This window comes from Tupaia chinensis, unplaced genomic scaffold (assembly GCF_000334495.1).
Source record: "Tupaia chinensis unplaced genomic scaffold, TupChi_1.0 Scaffold000394_1, whole genome shotgun sequence".
Classification (NCBI taxonomy): Eukaryota; Metazoa; Chordata; class Mammalia; order Scandentia; family Tupaiidae; genus Tupaia; species Tupaia belangeri.
In genome coordinates, this window is record NW_006159896.1 from 3567821 (window position 1) to 3577584 (window position 9764).

The window sequence follows — 9764 nt, forward strand, 5'->3', positions numbered from 1 at the left end:
AGACTCTCTACCCCCAAACAGAACACACCTTCTATGGGAGGCATTCCCCAGGGTCAATGCATTCCTTCATCCGTTCATTCACCCCGTAAGTATTTGTTAGGAGCTTACTACACACCCGAGAGTGCTCTAGGACTGGGCACGCATTCAGCAGTGAGCAAAATAGACCCACTCCCTGTTTTCATCAATCTGGGGACTCTGGGGGGCAGGTTAGAGCCGAGAGTCCAAGGACAGGTGAACGGAGGAAGAGAGTTTTAGGTGGTGATAAGCGCTGGGAAAGCAGTCCACACAGGCGTGCGGTCTGTGATCCCACCTACGTTCTCTTCAGAACACTGAACTCCACCTGAGGCGTTGCTTCCAGAGTTTGCAGAGATTAATCGCAGTAAATCCATTCCCTCCATTAATGCAAACCACCGTTCTTTGCCTGGATAATCTTAGCCAAGAAGGAAACCAAAAAAAAGAAAAGAAAAGAAAACCCAATATCCAGGTCAGATCCAAAAAAGGAAAGACCTTGAGTTGCACTGTGCTTAAAAGCACTTAAAAGGAATTAAATTAGAACTGAGATGAAAAAAAGAGACCCCTGGATCCAACTCCCGCTGACACCAAGTTAGAGAAATAGCTGAAGGGAAAGGATGTAGCACGTCAATCAAGAGATGATCGTCGTCTTTAAAAATGAGAAGGCTTTTGTTTTAAGAGGAGCGGGAGTAGCGTCAGAGAAGAGCTTTCACATTCCCAGACAGAAAGGAGCTGGCTGCCGGAGGAGAAGTTGAGGGTGGTATAATGAGAGCCCGCTCTGCCGGTCCCAAAGAGAGGGGCTCTTGGCCGTCGGTGATTGATGCAGACCCGGGCCGGCCCGCGGAGACAGGTGCTGCCCTCTCCCCTTGTTGGTAATCAAAGCCGGCTGAATGAGACTTCGTCTTTTCTTTCTTATTCCTATGTACCAATTTGAGGAGCTCAGATGAAATGTGTTGCATTACACCGGCACCAATAAGTCACACTATCTGTGTTGTGACACACCGAATATTACTAATTGTCAATCACAAACCACAAGTCTTGTCAAGACGCTCCCATCTCGACGGGCTGGTTCAAACCTGAAGTGATTTTTAATCAAGTGTTAATAATACAGCATCTGTCAGTGGACGGTGGGTATCAGGCAATCAGAAAAAGCGAACATATGACATGGCAAATTTTAATGTTTTCATTTTCCGCATTTCTGTCAACCTGAAAAGTGCACTGACATTATTGCAGGGGAACTTCACCATGGAGAAGGGGGAAGGCGGCTGTTGGGCTCCGAAGGCAAGATGCCCCACCCTGCCCTACCTAGAAGGTTAGGAGGAGAGGGAAGTTTGGGGTCTGCTGCAAGGGACACCCCCCCACACACACACCACCATGTAAGCCCACCCGCCCAGGAATTAGGAGAAGCAGTGCTTGGCCCCATGGCGGGTAGAAGGAGTCCGTGGAAAGTGGCCAAGACGGAGCAGGAAGTGTGTCACACCCGGCACGGAATGGCCACTCCCCCCAACCCCTCCCACACCTTCCCCACTGCCCGTCAGGGAGCCGCACACTCCCGGGCCCATGCATGTCCCAGATCAGGGGCTCCGGCAGGAACAGGAACTAACCATAGCTCCGAGTTGCCTTCCTTTATTCCTCATTTCCACATTTCCCCTGCCCTGTGCTGGGGCTGGAGACCCCACGGAACATGGGAGGAGGGGCCAGGTAAGAGAAAGAGCGTGTGAGATGGGGTCTGGCTGCCTCTCTGCACAGCCCTGCCTGGGACCCCCATGAGCTCAGAGCAAAGGTCTGCAGAATTTCTGCCCTGGGGCCTCAGCTGGCTTCCTCCTCACTCTCTAGAGCTCAGAGCCTGCAGGGACACTGAGGGGAGTCTAATTTCCTCCCCGCCACCCACAGCTCTGACTGTCCAGCTTTGTGCATGCCCCCAGCAGCGGGATGCTCATTACCACTGCAAGCGGCCCAGTCCTCGGTGCCAGCTTCGATCTTCAGGACCTTCTTCTCCAGCTCCTAAGAGGACGTGTGCGGCACTGCCTGGCATCCCGTGCTGGCTTTGGGAACTAAATCCTGAGTGTGGGGTACGTGCTGAGGGGTCTGCTGGGCCCACCCCGTACTCAGCTTCCCAGGAGCATCTGACAGTGCCCACCACTGAGTCTGTCTCAGTTTCCTCCTCGCCCAGCCCCGGTGCCCTCTTCTTGGGCTGTGTCTTCTCAGTCCTCGTTTCTGCCCGTCCCTTTAGTGTCAGGTTTCTTGGGCATGGCCCCCTGCTCTCCGGGCCCCACACACACGCCAGGTAATTGTGGGAATCTCACCTGTGATTTCTCTCTGTAATTGTCTGGTTGAGGACACAGCCCAGCTTTCTCCAGGACCCTAAATGCCATACCCAGGCATAAGTGACCGTAATTCCAGGACCACAGAAGCCATACACATGGACATCTCCACCTGGATGTCCCACTGGCACCTCAAATTCAAACTGTCCCCAAGAACACTGGTGTCATCCTGGAGCCTTCCCTGTCCCGTCCCCAGGTCCAGAGCAGCCACCGCTCTCCCCCATTGCCTTGCCCTCCCCCCTCGCCAGGCCACAGCCGGCCTCAGCCCTGGGCTCTGGTCTTTCTCTCCTGGGCCCCCAAATCCCTGCCCTGCACTTCCCACAAGCCCCTCCTCCGCCCTGATAACTGGAGCCATCTCTCCTAAACCCAACTTGGGACCATCACCCCGGAGAGTGTCCTTAGTGTCTGTAGGACAGAACTGGAGCCCCTGAGCCTCCGTATCCCCACCAAAACAATGTGGTAAAAAAAGCCACCTTTGGGACCAGCAGTTAGCGTAATGGCTAGATTGCTGGACTCCCATGTAGTCTACTGCAGTTCGAATCCCAGACCCGGTGGCTTAAACACACACAAGGCGCGTGTGCATGCATGCCCAAGATCCTGAGAGGAGAATGGAGGAGAAGGGATTGCAGCATGGCCATCCCCCCTGGGGGGTGATTTCTCACTTTCTGTCTCTCTCTCTCTCTCTCTCTCTCTCTCTCTGTCTTTCTGGCGAGCACACGTGCTCTATAGCAAAAACAAAAAACAAAAAGAAAGAAAAGTCACCTTCCGTGGCTGGGTGGGGGTATAAATGAGATCCTGAGGGTGCCAGTCAGCGCTGTTCCCTTCCTCCATCATCCAGGTGGCACTTCTCTGTGCCAACCAGAATGAATGCATTTCCTACCTGCCTCGCCAATAGAGCCGAGACTGTCATCTCAGGGCGCCGTCTCCTGACCCACCCCATGACAAGACTCCAGATCTGTTCCATGCATGCTTCCCAACAGAGCTGGGTGAAGCTCACACTTCGGTCTGTGGCATTTCTGAGTCATTTTGGCCTTTGAAACTTCCCCTATAGTCTTAGGAATCTGAGGCTGAGCTAACCCTCCAGGCTCATTTACTAAAGCAAAAACAAATAAAAGAGGGCCAGTGTATTCGTTATCTATTGCTGTGTAACAAAAACCCTTACAACAGACGCTTGTTTTCTCATAGTTCCTGGGGGTCAGGCATCTGGGAGTGGTCCTGTCTCAGGGTCTCCCTGGAGGAGGCAGTCAGGCTATCAGCTGGGGCTGGAAGATCTGCATCCAGGCCCCCTCACATAGTCAGCCCTGGTTCATCACCTGTGGGCCCCTCCAGAGGATGCCTGAGTGTCCTATACTGTGGCCGCTGGCTGGCTCCAGAGTGAGAGATGAGAGAGCCAGAGCGACCAAGATGGAAGCCACAGGGCTGTGTAAATGGCAATGTCATTATGAGAAGACCCTTCCTCAGGGAGACCACTTGCAGGAATCAGAACTGCCCAGTCTGGCCTGCTGGTCACTCCCATCACTCTGTTTTAGAGTGCCAAGTCCCTGCTTTCATATAGTGTCCACTCATGACTGGTTGACCAGGGTCAGGGAGGTAAACGAAGGACCTTGGGGTGAGTGGGGAGAGCAGTCTTCCCTGCTGGTCTGCCCAGACCCCTCCCAGGTGGGCTTATCAAGCACTCCCCTGAGGTTAAGGCAGAAAAAGGAGCAGTTCCAGAGGGGGTCTAGGGAAAGCCATGCCATCTTGGACCCCAGTCTGCTTCTCTGTTGGGTCAGATCAGGCTGCTGAGCATGTGCCTTGGCCGCTCAGACTGCATCTGCCTGGCCAGGTTCCTCCCCCCCCAACACCCCCCCCCGGTGCCCAGAAGTTGGGTGGATGCTAGAGATAGACAATAAGATGATAGATGTAGATAGATAGATGACAGGTAGGTAGATGATAGATAGATAGATAGATAGATAGATAGATAGATAGATAGATAGATAGATGTAGGTAGTTAGATAGATGGTAGATAGATGATATAGATAGATAGATAGATAGATAGATAGATAGATATAGATAGATAGACATAGATAGATGATTGATAGATAGAGATAGACAGATAGATAGATAAGAGATAGGTAGACAGCTAGATAGCTAGGATATCCTAGCAGCTAACAGGTCAGCTGAGGCTCAGAAAGCTGATCTGCTGAAACTTGGTTCTTTTCAGGCTCTCTGAAACTGTGTTACTTCTCAGCTATCTATCTAGGATAGCCCCCCTATCCTAACCAGGTGAACAGTGAAAGGGGGGCAGTGCCTCAGCCCACTCTGGGGTTGCACCACCTCCATCGCCAGATCCCACTGCTCCAGCTAAGCCGGGGCCTCTGTCTGCAGGATGTGCTCACGCTGTCTCCCGGGCTCCTCTCTCCGCTGTGGTCACTTGATCTGAAGCTGCAACTCCTCTTCTGCAGAGTACGGTGGATTATCACACTGAGAACAATTGCACCACCCACCTTGAAGGTGCCCCATTGTTTCTTCCAAAGCTGAATCCAGACACCTCGTTCTGCTGCCTGTTTGAACCAGTTTGAAAGGCCTGGTCTGCTGGGTAAGTTGGGGGAGAGAGGTTCATTTAACACAGAGCCCCGCCAGGCATACATGGGAATGAAGCAGCGGGACCTCCCTAGCTGGGCAGAGGGCTGAGCCAAATGGCCCAGCTGCGTTCTCAGGGTCCCTCTCTAGATCCTTTACCACTGTCATCAGGCTCATTCCTCTGTGAATGCCCTGGCCCTGCAAGGTCCTACCACTTCCCCTGGTCCCCACAGCAGAACTGAGCCAGGCTGCATGGCTGAAGAGACTTGGAGACACATGGTTGAGAAGTAACATAGTTTCAGAGAGCCTGAAAAGAACCAAGTTTCAGCAGATCAGCTTTCTGAACCTCAGCTGCCCTATCAGGTGCTGAAAGGCCCTTCCTTGCTCCTGTCTGTCCCCAGGGCCAGCTCCAGCCGCTACATACCCTATCCTTCCAGGAGGAGCCCCTACACAGTGAGGGCTCGACCCCTCAGGCCCAGTGGGGGTCTCTCCTCAGGTTTCAGCCTGAGAACCTGGACATTTGTCAGCCCTGGGGACTTCCCAGGCCTCCCTACTCCAGTCACCAGCTCAGTCCTGCTCAGTGCTGGCCATGAGATCTTGCTTGGGCAAGGTCTCCACATTCAGGCAAGCAGGGCCAGTTAGAGCTTTCTGGTTGCAAGGAACAGAAACACATCCAAGTGAGCTTAAGTAGGAAAAGAGAATACAGGTTGAGAATCCCTAACCTGATGTCCAAAATGCTCCAAAATCTGAAACTTGGTGAGTACTGACATGACACCACAAGTAGGAAGTTCCACATCTGATCTCATCTGATCAGTCACAGTCAAAATGCTGCAGTACAAAAATATTGTGTAAAATCACCTTTGCCATGTGTATGAGTTGTATCTTAAACATAATGAATTCCACATTCAGAGTCCCACTCCCAAGATACTTTACTATGTATCTGCAAATATTTTAAGATCCAAAAACATCTAAAATCTGAGCCACCCCTGGTCCCAAGCATTTCTCAAACTGCATGGTGTCAGATCCGGGAATACCTCACAGAAACCGAAGTTTTCCAGAAGGAAATGGAATCAGGAGTAGGTTTTCCCGGCAGCCTGTGTGCTACTCCTCTCCCTCCATGCACACCAGCTCTCCTGCTTCTCCAGGCCCCATGGGAGAAGATGGCTACCCCTCTGCACTTGCATGTCCGTGCTGTAGAGTCAGGTACCCACCAACACTGCCTGACCTTCTCTTGGTCCAATCCAAATTTTCTAAGGGAGATTCTGACTGGCTGTGGTCCAATCAACTATGTCCAGGGATGTAGCCAATTAGCATTCAAATGGTTCAGGGAGAAGGTCTCAGAGAAGGGTGACTGTAGCAATCTGAACAAATATTCAGCCACAGAAGTGCCCCAATGCCATCCCAGCCAGAACAGAGCCTAGACCATCTTGTGACCATCCATCCACCCAACAGTGAGAGAAGCACACGGGGGGAACAGGAAGAACACAATGGAACTTCAAACAATTTACGGGAAAATGGGATTGAAATACAAGTTTATTTTGCTACAAAAATTTTTTGAAATCCATACATAGTTTCCATAATATGCACTTTCCATGAACCTTTTGAAGAGCCCCTCACAGTCCCTCATGAGCTCTTATTACACTGTCACCTTAGGACACAAATTTACCCTCTCTGCTATTCGGCATGGGGAGGGAGGACAGGCCTTCATTAAATATCAGCAACACAGTCACAAAGGTCCGAACAGGAGGAAACCTTTAAAAGTTGTATTGGGCCAGCTCATGGCATGGTGGTTAAGGTGGCTTTATCCCAAATAGCCAATTGCATGGTTTGAGTCCCAGATCTGCTGACTCAAGAAATGAAGTGCCAGGCATCACGTGTGCATATGTGACCAAAATTCTGAAAGGAAGGGAAGATGAAGAGGGGACCGCCGCATGACCATTCCCGGGGCGGAGTGGGAGGGCTTTCTTGCTCGCTCACTCTCTCTCTTTCTCTCTCCCTCAAGTGCGTGTGCCCTCTGGCAAATTGAAAAAAAAAATTCCGATGGATGGGGCCAGAGGACAGATGTGGCTTGTCTGCAGTCATAGAATGATTCAGTGATGAAGGCAGGACTAGTCTGCCTCTCAGTCTAGTATTCTGGCCACTAATAGATGAGTTGCCCCAGCAAGAGGGATCCTCTAGGATAACAGTGAGTCAGTGCTCGCCAGGGGCCACCGAGGGTCACTGGAGGCGAAATGACGCCGGGTGTCTCAGCTGTTGGAAACATGTGAGGACATTTCCAACTCCAGAGAGGTGAGGAAACTGAGCAGGGAAGAGAGTCTGCTCGGGCTTTGAGTCTAGTATGCTCTTACCTTGCCTGTGTGAGCCATGAGCAGAGAGAGGAACACATGCAAGCACTCACATGCATGTGCACACACACAGTCAATCTGATTTTTGAGTCCACGAAGGCTCAAAGCATGCTGTTGGTATTCCAGCTGGGACAGAAACTTAGACTTTTCCTCTGCACTAAAAACATGGAAAAGTGAGGATGACTCTCAGGAATCAGAAAAATCAGGCTGACCCTAAAGAGCCAGGAATCTCCAAAGCAAAGCTGACGATTAAAATGCAAGGGGCTTTTATGAAGTTCATGAAAAATGCATATTGTGGGGGAAAAAAAGCTATGCACAGATTTAACTTTTTTTTGCACCAAAATAAACTCGTACTTTAATTTTATTTTTTCCAAGAACCGTTCAAAGTCTCCTGATAGACCCAAAACCCTCACAAGTCTTCCAGACTGGGAGTGGGGGACTGGGTGGAGTTGGGTCTGATGCGCCTGGAGCTGTCCAGCGTGCTGGCCTCGCGGGCCCCTGCTCATCCGCTCATTGATCCTGGGCCCTGAAACTTGCACTGTGGACTGGGCTACCCACCAGGGGCACCAGCCAAGAAGCAGGAATGTGAGTTACAAGGTCCTGCAGAACGGAGAGGGTGGGTACAGGTTGTCCCTGGTCACCCACAGTCAGGCTCTGGGCCAACAGGGCCCTCTGGTCCCCACCTCCCTCCAGGCTTCCCCTCAGTACCATCCCCAACCTCACTCGAACAATGTCATGAATTTTTCCTCCTTGATGAACTTCAAAGTCTTTTAATGACTCTTCATAAAGGAACAGTGGGGCCAAAAGTTGAGCAAAGGAGATGATTAAAGTACCTTATTAAAAGCAGCCTTGTAGAATTCTCCACATGAAAGCAAGCACCATTATGAGGGCTTATCCTTATAAATGACGCTTCGCTTTTGCGAACATGCTGAAACCTGATTAGAGTGACAAGCACTGACTGATACTGCAAACCTGTTAATAACATGAAAATTAGAAGAGGCTCATGCAAAGAAGGGAGATTAATTTAGCCGGAGTACATCTCGCGCAAATTGCAAAGTTGTGAATATGTTCTCAGATAATGAGCCTTCCCAGTCATCAGCTCACTTGTCATTTTCTGTAATTAATGTTAAGGAAGACGCCTTCCTGATGGTTCGTATTACTCATATACCAAGAAAATTTCTTCAGAGAAATAATTTACATTTATTATCATCGGTCTGTTTGTGTGGTTTATTTCGCGCCGGAGTAATTTATTGCAGGACCGTTTGCCATGCCTTGATTAGTCGCTCGTCAGGACGGGATGTAATTTTTTTTGCTTGATGGCGACGTCTAAAACTTGACAGTGGTGTAGCACTCTCCTTCTTGTCTCCCGATGGGTTTTTCACTTAAATAAACTTTGGGGCTGAGTGCCCCAGGCTCTCCCCACCAGGAGGAGGCCTCAGCACAGTTTGCCTGCCTGTCTCCAGGAGCAGAGGGAATTTCCACGCCAGCACCCCTTGGAAGGTTCCAGGGCACCTGCCTCGCCTCTGGCCATGGCTGGAGCGGAGGACGAGAGTTTATTTCATACACTTTCGTTCCACTCCTCTTTGGGATGAAGCTTTGCTCTCTGCGCTCCACTCCGCACTGCCCTGCTATTTCTCTTCCCCTCAGGCCACCTTCTAGTGGAGATTTCTCTGCAATTGCTTTTTCCCCACACCTGGTTACATATTTCTTTCAAACAGCTAAATGCAAGAGGAAATGCTGCAGACACGGTTTTGGGTCTAAAGCATGGCAAATCTTTTATTCCACCTGGAACTTCATTCCCTGGCTGCATGGTACCCAGAGAATGCATCTAGTAAATGTACCCACCTCATTTCTGTGATTTTTTTTTCAGGTGCCACCAGGACCCAGGATGCTCGGAGGAAGGGATGGCTTGGCGGAATAAGACACCTTCTGATATAGACCTATGTCGACTCAACATGACACCTTGAGCCACCTGTCTCCCTGGGTTCACACCCTCTGCATTGGGGCCCTCAAGGAGTGAGGATGGCGAGGCCATGGTGACCCAGGATAACGCCTTCACTCTGTCCTCTGCCTGGTTTTCCCTGAGCTCAAACAGAACAGCCCTCTTGGGTGCTCAGAGCATGCCATCCAGTGCACTGAGCTCTTGGGGTGTATCCGTTCCTTAGACCCCTACAACCACTGGATGGATGTTATTGAGACTGTTCTACCTGTGAAGAAACCAAGGTTCAGGAAGTCCAGTGATTTGGTGACAGACTCAAAGCCAACACAAACAATAATAATAATCTCTGTCATCATCATTTTCCAAAACTTTTGCTAGAAGGCATGTGTACACACGAGGGGAAAAAGAGAGAGAGAGAAAGCATCCCCCCAAGGGCGATGGCAACACCCCAATCCCTTCTCCTCTTAGAATTTTGGGCATACATGCACGTATGCTCTATGTGTTTTTTAAGCCACTGGGTCTGGGACTCAAACCATGCAGTGGACCATGTGGGATCCAGCCACCTTAACCATCATGCCACCA